We start from the raw sequence: 13,771 nt of genomic DNA on the forward strand, positions 1-13,771 counted from the left end.
TTGGGTGGGGTTGAATCCTCTCAGGAGCCTAAATAATAAATGATTATTTTACTCACAAAGCTGATTCCATCTTGATGTAAACGCCAGAACTCCATTTATTTCTTCAATGGTTCTAAAAATTGCACCAACATTCTCTTTTACTTACAGAGGGTTAAAAATCCTTCCAATAGGGGCCAGCCCGGTGGCACAGCGGTTTAGTTTGCTCATTCCACTTCTCAGTGGCCTGGGGTTTGCCAGTTCAGATCCCGGGTGCGGACATGGCACCACTTGGCAAAAGCCATGCTGTGGTAGGGGTCCGATGTATAAAGTAGAGGAAGATGGGCATGGATGTTAGCTCAGGGCCAGTCTTCCTCAGCAAAAAGAGGAGGATTGGCAGTAGTTAGCTCAGGAGTAATCTTCCTCAAAAAAAAAAAGTCCTTCCAATATATATTTACTTAACAATGATAATAGGAGAGTGATGTCAGCATCATGGTGGAGTGAGCTGTTCCCTTAGCCTCTACCCTCAAAGATACAACAAAAAGAATGTTCATAAACCAACAGAGGACATTCACACAACACAATAGACACCTGAGAGATCTAGGCAGTCACATGTCTGAAGGTAGAGGTGCTGGACCCCCTGGGAGGCAGTGGAAGGAAGTAAGGGGATCTCTCTCCCTCCTGAACAGCAGCGATCTAGGGCATACGACCTCGTGTGGTGGTGTGCGACTCTGAGAGGAGAGGGGAGAAAGGGCAGCCCTCTGTGGGAATGCCTTCACTCTTGGAATTGCCTCTCAGTCCATAGGAATGCTCCACACCAAGCAGACTAAGCAATCACAGGGGCATCCACACCAAGCCAAGCAGCCCAGGAGAGCAGACAAGTGCAGAGTGGGGACACTGGGGATAATGTGAGCAAATGAAAGTGCCCCTTCTCCTCCCGGCATACCAGCTCAGCTGGTTGGCCAGAGCAGGGGACCCTCACCAGAGCACCTGTGTGTGTCTATGTCTGTAAAGCAGCAGCAGCCAGCGGGCAAAAGCAGATGGATCTGCCAGGGATCACAGTGGGCTCAGAATACACAGTTCCAGCCCCCGCCCCCCTCATTGGCAGCAGGTGGAATCTGCGACCAGATACTACCACTATATGACAGCACAAGTCCATCCCATCAAATAGTATGAACAGGTATATTAACACTCCAGACCAGAAGCAAAATGACAAGTACCCAGAAATCAATCCTGAAGTCACAGAAATTCAATCTAAATGACAGAGAATTCAAAATAGTTATTGTAAAGAAACTCAACAAGTTACAAGGTAACTCAGACAGACAGTTCAGTGAGCTCGGGAATAAAATTAATGAACAGAGGGAATTCTTCACAAAAGAGATTGAAACTGTTCAAAGAACCAACAGAAATGTTGGAGATGAAAAACACAATGAAAGAAATGAAAAATCTGGAGTCCTTAAATAACAGAGCTGATATTATGGAGGACAGAATTAGTAATTTAGAGGACAGAAATGTAGAAATGCTTCAGATGGAGGAGGAAAGAGAACTAAGACTAAAAAGAAATGAAGAAATTCTCTGAGAAATATCTGACTCAATTAGGAAATGCAACATAAGGATTACAGATATTCCAGATGGAGAAGAGAAGGAGAAAGGAATAGAAAGCTTGTTCAAATAAATAATAGCTGAGAACTTTCCACACCTGGGGTACGAGCTGGAATTACATGTAAATGAAGCTAACAGAACTACTAACTACATCAATGTAAAAAGACCTTCTCCAAGGCAAATAGTAGTAAAACTGGCAAAAGTCAATGACAAATAAAAAACATTAAGGGCAGCAAGGCAGAAGAAAATAACCTACAAAGGAACCCCTATCAGGTTTTCAGCAGATTTCTCAGCATAAACTTTACAAGCTGGGAGAGATTGGAATGATATATTCAAACTTCTGAAAGACAAAAACTTTCAGCCAAGAATACTCTATCCAGTGAAAACATCCTTCGGATATGATGGAGAAATAAAAACTTTCCTAGATAAACAAAAGCTGAGGGAGTTCATCGCCACAAGACCCCACACACAGGAGGTGATCAAGAAGGTCCTCATACCTAAAAGAAAGAAAGAAAGAAAGAAAGAAAGAGTTTACAAAGCCTTGAGCAAGGAGATGAACAGAAGACAAAATCAGAAAATGGCAGCTCTCTATTAGAACGGGTTAGCAAACACAATTATAACACTAAACATAAAGGGAAGGAAAGCATAAAAATAACTATAACCATGTCATTTTCATCACAAACTCACAACGCAAAACAGAATAAGTTGTGACGACAATAACTTAGATGGGGAAGAGAAAAGGGATGGAACCTGCTTAGACTAAGGAAATAAGAGGCTTTCAGAAAATGGACTATCTCATCTATGAGATCTGTTATACAAACCTCATAGTAACCACTAAAAAAAATCAGAACAGAGACACAAATGATAAAGAGAAAACCAAGAAAAGCACCATACTGAATTGGCAGTCAGAAACACACAGGACGAGGAATGAAGGAAATACAGAACAACTGGAAAACAAGTGGTAAAATGGCAGTATTTAGCCCTCATATACCAATAATCACTCTAAAGGTAAATGTATTGAATTCTCCAATTAAAAGACATAGAGTGGCTGGATGGATTAAAAAACCTGACCCAATAACATGCTGCCCCCAGGAAACTCATCTCAGCTCTAAAGACAAACACAGGCTCAGAGTGAAGGGATGAAAGACAATACTCCAAACTAACAGTAAACAAAAGAAAGCAGGTGTTGCCATACTTATATCAGGCAAAATAGACTTCAAGATAAAAAAGGCAATGAGAGACAAAGAGGGGCAGTATATAATGATAAAAGGGAAACTCCACCAAGAGGACATAACATTTATAAACATATATGCACCTAACACAGGAGCACCAAAGTACATAAAGCAACTATTAACAGACCTAATAAAAGGAGAAATTAACAGCAACACAATAATAGTAGGGGACCTTAACACTCCACCTACATCAATGGATAGATCATCCAGACAGAAAGTCAACAAGGAAATAGTGGAATTAAACAAAAATCTAGACCAGATGAACTTAATGATACATATAGAACATTCCATCCAAAAACAGCAAAATACACATTCTTCTCAAATGCACATGGAACATTCTCAAAGATAGACCATAATGCTGGGAAACAAGGCAAGCCTCAATAAATTTAAGAAGATTGAAATCATATCAAGCGTCTTTTCCAACTATAATTCCATGAAACTAGAAATCAACTTCAAAAAGAAAAGCTGGGAAAGTGACAAATATGTAGAGACTGAACAACCAATGGATCAATGAAGAAACTAAGGGAGACAAAAAAAAATCAGGAGACACATGAAAATGAAAATAAACCATATCAATTCATATGGGATGCAGCAAAAGTGGTCCTAAGAGGGAAATTCACAGCAAGACAGGCCCACCTTATCAACCAAGAAAAATTTCAAATAAGCAATCTTAAACTACACCTAACAGAACTAGAAAAAAGAAAACAAACAATGCCCAAAGTCAGCAGACGGAGGGAAATAATAAATATTACAGAAATATATGAAATTGAAACAAACAAAAAAAAAACAGTAAAAAGGATAAATGAAACTAAGAGCTGATTCTTTGAGAAGACAAACAAAATTGACAAACCCTTAGCCAGACTCACTAAGAAAAAAAGAGAGGAATCTCAAATAAAATTAGAAATGATAGAGGAGAAATTACAGTGGATACCACGGAAACACAAAGGATTGTAAGAGAATACTATGAAAAACTATATGCCAACAAATTGGACAATCTAGAAGAAACGGATAAATTCTTAGACTAATAGAACCTCCCCAGACTGAAATCAAGAAGAAATAGAGAATCTGAATAGACCAACCATGAGTAAAGAGATTGAAACAACAATCAAAAATTTCCCAAAAAATGAAAGTCCAGGACCAGACGGCTTGTCTGGAGAATTCGTTCAAACATTCAAAGAAGATCTAATACCTATCCTTCTCAAACTGTTTCAAAATATTGAAGCAGCTGGAACACTTCCTAACACATTCTACAAGGCCAACATCACCCTGATCCCAAAGCCAGACAAGAACAACAAAAAGAAGGAAAATTACAGGCCAATATCACTGATGAACACAGATGCAAAAATCCTCAATAAGGGCCAGCCCTGTGGCTGAATGGTTAAAGTTTTGCAAGCTCCACTTTTGTGACTGGGGTTCGCGAGTTTGGATCCCGAGCATGGACCAGCTCCACTCATCAGCCATGCTGTGGAGGCATCCCACATACAAAATAGAGGAAGACTGGCACAGATGTTAGCTCAAGGCTAATCTTCCCTGAGCGAAAAAAAAGGGGAGATTGGCAACAGATGTTAGCTCAGTGCAAATCTTCCTCACAAAAAAGTACAAAAAACAAACCTCAACAAAATATTGACAAACCAAATATAGCAATACATTAAAAGGATCATGCAACATGATCAGGTGGGATTTATGTGAGGGATGGTTCAACATCCTCAAATCAATCAATGTGATAAACCACATTAACAAATGGAGGAATGAAAACCACATGATCATCTCAAGAGACACACAGAAAGCATTTGACAAGATCCAACATCCATTTATGATAAAAAAAAAAAAAACTCTCAATAAAATGGGTATAAAAGGAAAGTACCTTAACATAATAAAGTTCATATATGACAAACCCACAGTCAACCTCATATTCAATGGGGAAAAATTGAAAGCCATCCCTCTGAGAACATGAACAAGACAACAGTGCCCACTCTTGCCGCTCTTGTTTAACATAATACTGGAGGTTTTGGCCAGAGCAATTAGTCAAGAAAACGAAACAAAAGGAATCCAAATTGGTGAGGAAGAAGTGAAACTCTCACTGTTTGCAGACAACATGATTTTATATATGGAAAATACTAAAGAATACATCAGAAAACTATTAGAAATAACCAACAACTATGGCAAAGGTGTAGGGTACAAAATCAACTTACAAAAAGTAGTTGCATTTTTATACTCTAACAGAGCTAAGAGAAAGAGAACTCAATAATACAATCCCATTTACAATCACAACAAACAGAATAAAATATCTAGGAATAAATTTAACCAAGGAGGTGAAAGACCTATACAATGAAAACTATAAGACATACTGAAAGAAACCAATGATGACATAAAGAAATGGAATGATATTTCATGAACATAGATTGGAAGAATAAACATAGTTAAAATGTCCATACTACCTAAAGTACTCTGCAGATTCAATGCAATCTTACTCAGAATCCCAATGACATTCTTCATGGAAATAGAACAAAGAATCCTAAAATTTATATGGGGCAAGAAAAGACCCTGAATAACTAAACCAATCCTGAGAAAAAAGAACAAAGCTGGAGGCATCATAATCCCTGACTTCAAAATGTAACACAAAGCCATAGTAATCAAAACAGCATGGTACTGGTACAAAAACAGACACACACAGATCAATGGAACAGAATTGAAAGCCCAGAAACAGAACTACACATCTACGGACAGCTAATCTTCGACAAAGGTGCCAAGAACATACAATGGAGAAAGGAAAGTCACATCAATAAACAGTGTTGGGGAAACTGGACAGCCACATGCAAAAGAATGAAAGTAGACCATTATATTTCACCATAGACAAAAATTAACTCAAAATGGATTAAAGACTCGAAGGTAAGAGCTGAAACCATAAAACTCCTAGAAAAAAATAAAAGCAGTACACTCTTTGACATGGGTCTTAGAAGTGTCTTTTGAATGCCATGTCTACTTGGGCAAGGGAAACAAAAGAAAAAATAAACAAATGGGACTACATCAGTCTAAAGAGCTTCTGCAAGGCAAAGGAAACCAGGAACAAAACAAAAAGACAACCCACCAACTGGGAGAAAATATTTGCAAATCATATATCTGGCAAGCTGTTAATCTCCAAAATGTATAAAGAACTCATACAACTCAACAACAAAAAAACAAACAACCTGATCGAAAAATGGGCAGAGGATATGGACAGACATTTTTCCAAAGAAGATATACAGATGCCCAACAGACACACGAAAAGATGTTCAACGTCACTAATCATTAGGGAAATGCAAATCAAAACTGTAATGAGATTTCACCTTACACCTGTTAGAATGGCCATAATCATCTGAACAAAAAACAGGAAGTTGGAGAGGTTGTGGTGAAAAGGGAAACTCTCATACGCTGCTGGTGGGAGTGCAAACTGGTGCAGCCACTGTGGAAAACAGTATGGAGATTTCTCAAAAAATTAAAAATAGAAATACCGTAAGACCCAGCTATCCCACTACTGGGTATTTATCCAAAGAACTTGAAATCAGCAATTCAAGGAGACTTACGCACCCCTGTGTTCATTGCAGCATTATTCACAATAGCCAAGATGTGGAAGCAACCCAAGTACACAAGAACTGATGACTGCATAAAGAAGCTGTGGGATATACATACAACGGATACTCAACCATATACAATACTACTCAACCATAAAAAAGACGAAATCGTCCCAGTCGCAACAACATGGATGGACCTTGAGGGTATGATGTTAAATGAAATAAGCCAGATAGAGAAAGACAAACACCATATGATTTCACTCATATGTGGAAGATAAACAAACATATGAACAAAGAGAACAGATTAGTGGTTACCAGAGAGGGAGGGAGTTTGGGGGTGGGCATAAGGAGTTAAAGGGCATATATACAGGGTAACTGACAAATAATATTGTACAACTGAAATTTCACAACACTATATTATGACATCAATAAAATAAAAAATCTAAAAAAAATAATAGTTAACATTTGAGTGAATACTAAATATCAGACACTATTCTAAGTACTTCATGTGCATTAGCTCATTTAACCCTCATAGAAATTCTGAGAAGCAGATGGCATCAGTATCCTTATTTTATAGATGTAGAAACTGAAGTGCAGAGCAGTTAAGTAACTTGCTAGGAGGTGGCAGACCAGGACTCAGTGCCAAGATGTCTGGCATCAGATCCTCCTTCTTAACCCCTGCTCCACACAGCCTGTGCATGTGCCAGGCACAGTGCTAGGCATTATGGGAGATACAGAGATGAATTAGAGGCAAATCCCATCCTCAAAGAGCTTACAGGCCAACAGGAAGGAGACATAATGAATATTCATCCTCAACAGCTCTTCCAGAGTATAAATATTATCATTCTTGTCTAAAAACGTTTGGATGCTCCCCCGCCTGCATTACCTGTACTGTAGGCCAACCTCACAGACAAGACCAACTACATAATTGGCAGGGCCCAGGGCAAAATTAAAATGTAGGGCTCCTTATTCAAAAAGCAAGGGAAAAGTTCCATCAAAGTTACTAAAAATAGTTTTTTCCTTTATAAATATTTTATTACTTGTAAAACATAATAGGAATAATAGTGATATATGAGTAACAATATAAACTGCAAAAAGATAATATTTTAGCACCATAATTTTATATAATGCAATAAATAATAATACTTTATTAATGTGATATCTTGATTGACCATAAGATTGTTTCCTGGCTCATTTTTCTGCAAATTCATTTATTAGGTCATCAAATTTATACTTTTAGGATCTTCATTTTCAATCAATATAACTGAAGGAATGTCCATTGTTCTTGGCAAGTGAAAGGTCACAGATAATTTTGGATAATTTTTAATTTTGAGAAGGATCTTTCTTTCTGCTACAGCTATTATTGGATCTAAGAGTATTTTCTAGGCTGCAACACACTGCCATAAATTTTTGATAAATTATTTTGAAATATAAATTTTAGTACTTCTAGACCTGATAATTCTTATGGAACAACTTTTCTAAAAAGATTTAACTCTTCATACAAATCACTTTTGGATAAATCCAACTTTAATTTAAAATGTAAATTTATACAATGGCATTTCAATGTTTTCTTTGACATTTCCTGTAATTTGTCGAGGTCATATAAGCAACCAAAAATGGCTTCATGGTGTGTACATAATTCAAAACACCTGTTTATGTATTCATCGCTGTATCTTCAATTACAATGATCAAATTCAATTATCTTAATAATTGGTTAACCTGAAGCTTCATGTGAAAATAGTGTTCTTTTCCATCTAATGGAATGACTTTTATGTTTAGTTTCTCTTTCTAAGCCTGTGGATATTTGTTTCGCAATGTTGCAGCAGTTTTAAAAAACAGAGATTCTAAATTCTTCAAAGAGTTTTTCTAACTCCCTGCTATGCTTGATTACAATGTGCGCGTGTTTGCTTTTATTTTGTAATGATTTATTGACAAAGTTTACTGCCTGAGGGTCGGCAATTCCTGTCCCAGGGCTCAGGCCGGAGTTAATATTTATGCAGACGGCAGAGGAATGGGCTCTGGGGGTGGATGGGCTGCCGCGAGTCTCAAAGCTGGCCCCGTGCAGAGAATCTCCTTTCTTCTGAAGAGCCTCTGCTGCCAGTCTGGCCCCTGTGTTAGGATCTGAGCTAGTTTTATGATTCTCATAGTAGGAAAATCGTAGATACTACCCAAAGAAATGGAGGGTGAAGGACATCATAGAAGGTTATAATTATAAAGGCAGCTACAAAAAGAAAAATCCAAGATTTCTAAATACCAAAAGAGCCATGCACACAAAACTGGCCTCGGAAGAGAGAGAAATGATGGAGACCCATTTGTATGGAAGAAATAATAAAGCTTGTCCAGGAGCCTCCTGAAAAAGCAGGAGGCCCCACTAATTTCACAGGAAAAAGTCTAACAAACTTTTAAAGAGCAGGTAACTCCAAAGTTTTTTAAATTGTTCCAGAACCTAGAAAAAATGTTCAAATTCTATGAAGCAAGTATACCGTTAATACCAAAACTTGGTAATATTGTACACAAAAAAAGTAAACTATACATCAATATCACTTATGACCATCAATAAAAAACCTTAAACAGGGGCTGGCCCAGTGGCCGAGTGGTTAAGTTTGCGCGCTCTGCTGCAAGTGGCCCAGTGTTTCGTTAGTTCGAATCCTGGGCGCGGACATGGCACCGCTCATCAAACCACGCTGAGGCAGCGTCCCACATGCCACAACTAGAAGGACCCACAACGAAGAATATACAACTATGTACTGGGGGGCTTTGGGAAGAAAAAGGAAAAAAATAAAATCTTAAAAAAAAAAAAAAAAAAACCTTAAACAAAAAAACTAGCAGTCAGAATTCAGAACCATAATTAAGTGGGATATATTTCAGGATGCGAGGATAGTTTAATATTATGAAATCTAATTACATAATTAATCATAATAAGTAGATTTGAGGAAGAAAATCATATGATCACCTCCATAGATGCTAAAGGACATTTTAAACAATAAGTATTCTTGATTAAAACATTCTATAAAATAGGGATAAATCCGTTAAAGTGAAAAAAAATCTATCTCAATCCAAAGCCAGCATCAAACTTGATGGGGAAACATTAGGAGCATTTCCACTAAACTCTGAAACAAGACAAAGATGATCACTCCAATATTATTTAACACTTCACAGGAGATAGTAGTCAAATTAAGTAGACAAAAATAAATTAGAGGTATAAAAATTGGAAGACAGGGAATATTGGAGGTGATTTAATTGTATATCTAGAAAACCCAAGAAAATCAACGGAAAAACTACCACAAGCAATAAGAAAATACAGCAAACTAGTAGGCAACAAAACTAATATACAGAAATCAAGTGTTCTCAATATAAATGATGGGATGGAAGAAAAGACCCTATTTATGATAGCAACAACAAAAAAAATCAATACCTGGGAATAAATATAGCAGAAAATAGTCAAGGCCTGTGAGAAGAAAAAAGTTTTAACCCTAGTAAACACTACCCAAAAGAAAACTTGAACAGGTGGAAATGTAATATGCCCTTGGGTAGGAATACTCAAAATCATAAAGATGTCAGCTCTCCACAGCTTAATTTAAAATTTTAATGTGATCCAACGGGCTTTCTTTTTTTGTTTTACTAGATAAATTGATTCTAAAGTTTATGTAGAAAAAGAAAGGAGCAAGAATAGTGTGGGAAAAAAAGAGCAATGGTGGGGGAGACGGATCAACATTACTAGATATTAATAGCTATTACGAAGCCTCGGTAATCAGAACAGAGTAATGCTGGCATATACCTAGACAGATGCACTAATATCCAGAAATAGCCACGAAAACATACTTAGATACAATATAATAAAGCTGATATGTCAAGTCATTGGAGAAAATATAGACCATTACATAAATTGTATTGGGACAAATGAGTAGCCACCTAGATAAACATGAAGTTAAATTCATTCCTCATGCCTCAATGAGTTAACTTCAATTGGATAAGACATTTAACTTTTTTTTAAAACCTCAAAAATACTGAAAGAAAAATGGGAAAATACTTTTCATCTTGTAGTGTGGGAAGTCTATCACCCAAAATCCAGAAGCCATAAAATATTAATAAGTTCAACCATACCAAAAAAAAACCCCTCTGATGTTTAAAAGACATTATAAAGTCAAAGAATAAATAATAAACTGGGAAAAATATTTTCATATAAGATCACAAAGGAGTAATCTCCATCATATGTAAAGAGCCACTAAATGTCAATAAGTAAAGACCAATAAGCCAATAGAAAATGGGCAAAGGACATGAATTAAAATAAATATAAATGAAACTTCAACATATGAAGCAAAAAAACATCCAAAGTTTGATAACACAGTTCTTATGGCAAGGCTAGGGAAACAGGCATTTCAAACATTAATGATAGGAGTGTATATTGACATAAGTTCTACAAAAATCAATCTTAAGATATCTATTTAAATTACATAAATATATATATTTAATACAGATTGACTTTCACATGTGCAAAATAGCATATGTACAAAGCTATTCATCACAGCATTGTTTGTAGCAGCAAAAGATTAGAAACAACTCAGCCATCAATAGGGGGCTGGAAAATATAAATCATGTGACATCCACAAAATGGAATACTACACAGCTGGAAAAAGGAATGGGGAAGCTCTATATGTTCTAATATGGAAAAATCTCCAAGATATACTCTTAAATGAAAAAAACAAAGTGCAGAACAACGTGTATATTTTGCTAGCTTTTGTGTAAAGAAGAAAGAATAACAGGAGTCTCCATTCGTATTTGCTTGCATATATACAAAAATCTCTAGAAAGGTAGATAAGAAATTAAGAAGGCTGGGTAGATGGAGGTCAGGATGGGAGGGAGGTTTTCAGTGCTTATCTTTGTATATTTTTCAGTTGTTGAACCATGTGATGATATTGCCATAGAAGGAGTGGGAGAACGGAATGGAGGTGGCCTTCGTCATGACCACCACAGTAACTTAAAATTGAATGAAATCTAGATGGCAAACATTTTTGAAAATCATGGGAATTTTCAGTGTGAGGCTTGCTCATAGTTCATTTTCAGCCACAGAGTATCACTGAATTTCTCCTGCTGCCTTAGAATTGTTGACACCCAATTATGATGAATTATCGTCCTGGACCAATTGAGGCTAAACAGACAAAAGATAACATCTGTGAAATTCTTGTGGCCACATTGGTAACTATTGCCTAAAGCCTGTGGGAAGAGAATGGGCGATCAAAGTACAAACACACTCTGGTCAGTTATTAAAATCGTCATATAAGATTACTGATATTAGAGATGCTGTAATCCTTTTAGATTAGCTCATTGAGTCCATAAACAAGATAATAAGTTAAGATTCCTTGCAATCGTCTGTTGATCCATTTTGCAATTTTATTGCAGGTAACTAGCAATGCCCTTTCATTTATGTATAGGTCAACACAAGCCAGTTTATCAATTATTTTTTATTTCTGAAATACTGTTCATGCCAGTGTTCACAGGGAAAAAAAAGAAAAGAAAGAAAATAGAGTTCACACATCTTATATCAAAAATTGGGCAGCACACGTGATAGAAGAAGCAGGGACTTTATAATTACATAAATATGTTTGTAAGAAAAGCAGCCCTTGCTTGCATCTTGCTGCCATGACACCAAAGGGATGACGACAAAGTTTCTACAATGAACATGTCCTACTTGTACAATTAAAAAAAGAGAAGAGATTTAAGAAACGTAAACAAGTATCGGCTGAGTGTGCAGACAGACCTGAAGGTTAACTCTGATCACATCATTTGTTATCTGTGGGATCTGGGTCAGGTCACATTAACCTCTTAGAGTCTCAGTTTCCCCAGATGTAAACTGAGGGTGATCACTCCACTGTGCAGGGTTGTAGCGAGTTGTGGGTGAGACGTTCAGGAAGCGCTGAGCGCAGGCTCTGGCCGCAGAGTGGGCCTTCAGTAAAAGAGGTTCTCGTTCCGCACCTGCCGGGTGGAGCCAGACCCATGGCAGCCAAACCTGGCTGGTGACATATTTCCTGAGTTCCTCTACTTAGGCTCTTCTACAGCTGTGCCAAAGCACAGGAACTTGCCCCTGCCTGTTGGGAGAAACCTGGCTATCAATCCATAGCCATGGCGTGATTGTAATTAGGAAACCTGGAATTTTTGGAGATAAGCTTGCTCTGTCCAGATCCCAGAAGGGTGTTTCCCTTATCATGCTAGTGAGAAAGTTTCAGTGCAGGAAATGAAATGGCTCGAAAAGTGTATAATGGAGAGAACGGAGAGCTTACAAGATGATTGGAAGAGCTGGAGGGGTGAGCTCCAGGCTGGGCCTCCTTCCCGAAGGCACCTTCCCAGAAGACACCAAAACTAACCCATCAGGAAAGCCACTACTTCTGCACAACTGGGGCAAATCTCAAGGACTCTCTGAGTTGCTGCAAATTCAGACACCTGAGCTTGAACTCCGTCACTTACTATCTATGTCACCTGGACAAGTTACTTAACCTCTCAAGGATCAAGACAAGGAGGGTGCCATCACAGCAACTGCTTCTCAACACCTATCAACCGGTTGATAGACTCATCTCCACAACCTTGCTTAAACAAACAAACAAGGACAAAAGCATTGGAAAACAGCCTCTGCCTCAGTCCTAATTTTCAAATCTCACATGAGTACATTTCACCAACACAATACAAGTCACATCCAGGACTGCAGCTGGCAAGGAGCCTGAAAATGCTGTTTATGCTGTTTGTTTAGCTTGTCAGGCTATGCAGTGCAGAAAGGCATACTACAGGGACTTGGAGTCAGTGCTGATGACCAAACAAACAAATCCATCACAGAAAAAGTGATTTAGTTCCTGGGGAATTAGGGCACCGTCCACCAACACCTGTTTGTGCTACAGGGCCTCCAAGAGTAGACAAGGCTTAAGCTCACTGTGCTCACTGGAGAATGTAGCAGATATTTTCAGTTGCCTCCTAAGCATCCATTGCTCCTTATCTCCTAACAATGAGCAGATTTTCATTCAGGTATCCGCCTCTCCCCTAAGCAACCCATGGTACTTTGGAAAAGTGACCCAATTCCATCTCCAGGAGTGTGTCCTAATTGGTTGAGATAAATGAGCACATTCCATCTTCTTGGCCATAGTCATTGGTCCCAAAAGAAATGACTTAAATTTCACATTCCCTCTCCACACAGGATCTAAGTGGTGACAGTATAATTATGGTGATAGATAATTTACAATTCATCTTATGAATGACAATTATGAATTATGAATGATAATTATGATAGATAATTATGGTGAGAGTATAATTTACAATTCGTCTTTTTCATCCGTAGATTTCTTTGCTGTTTCTTCTTCTTCTTCATCAATTCCTACGTCCGTTTCTTCTTCTTTGTCTTGCTCTGTGCCTTCTGCTGTATCATAT

The 13,771-nt window shown here is 37.7% G+C and overlaps 1 protein-coding gene across 1 annotated transcript in view; it reads right to left on the reverse strand.

The window, feature by feature from the left end:
* The window catches only part of SCUBE2 (signal peptide, CUB domain and EGF like domain containing 2), a 95,256-nt gene that overhangs the window by 70,881 nt on the left and 10,604 nt on the right, over positions 1–13,771 (reverse strand). The window lies entirely within an intron of this gene.

This window comes from Equus caballus, chromosome 7 (genome assembly GCF_041296265.1).
Source record: "Equus caballus isolate H_3958 breed thoroughbred chromosome 7, TB-T2T, whole genome shotgun sequence".
Lineage (NCBI taxonomy): Eukaryota > Metazoa > Chordata > Mammalia > Perissodactyla > Equidae > Equus > Equus caballus.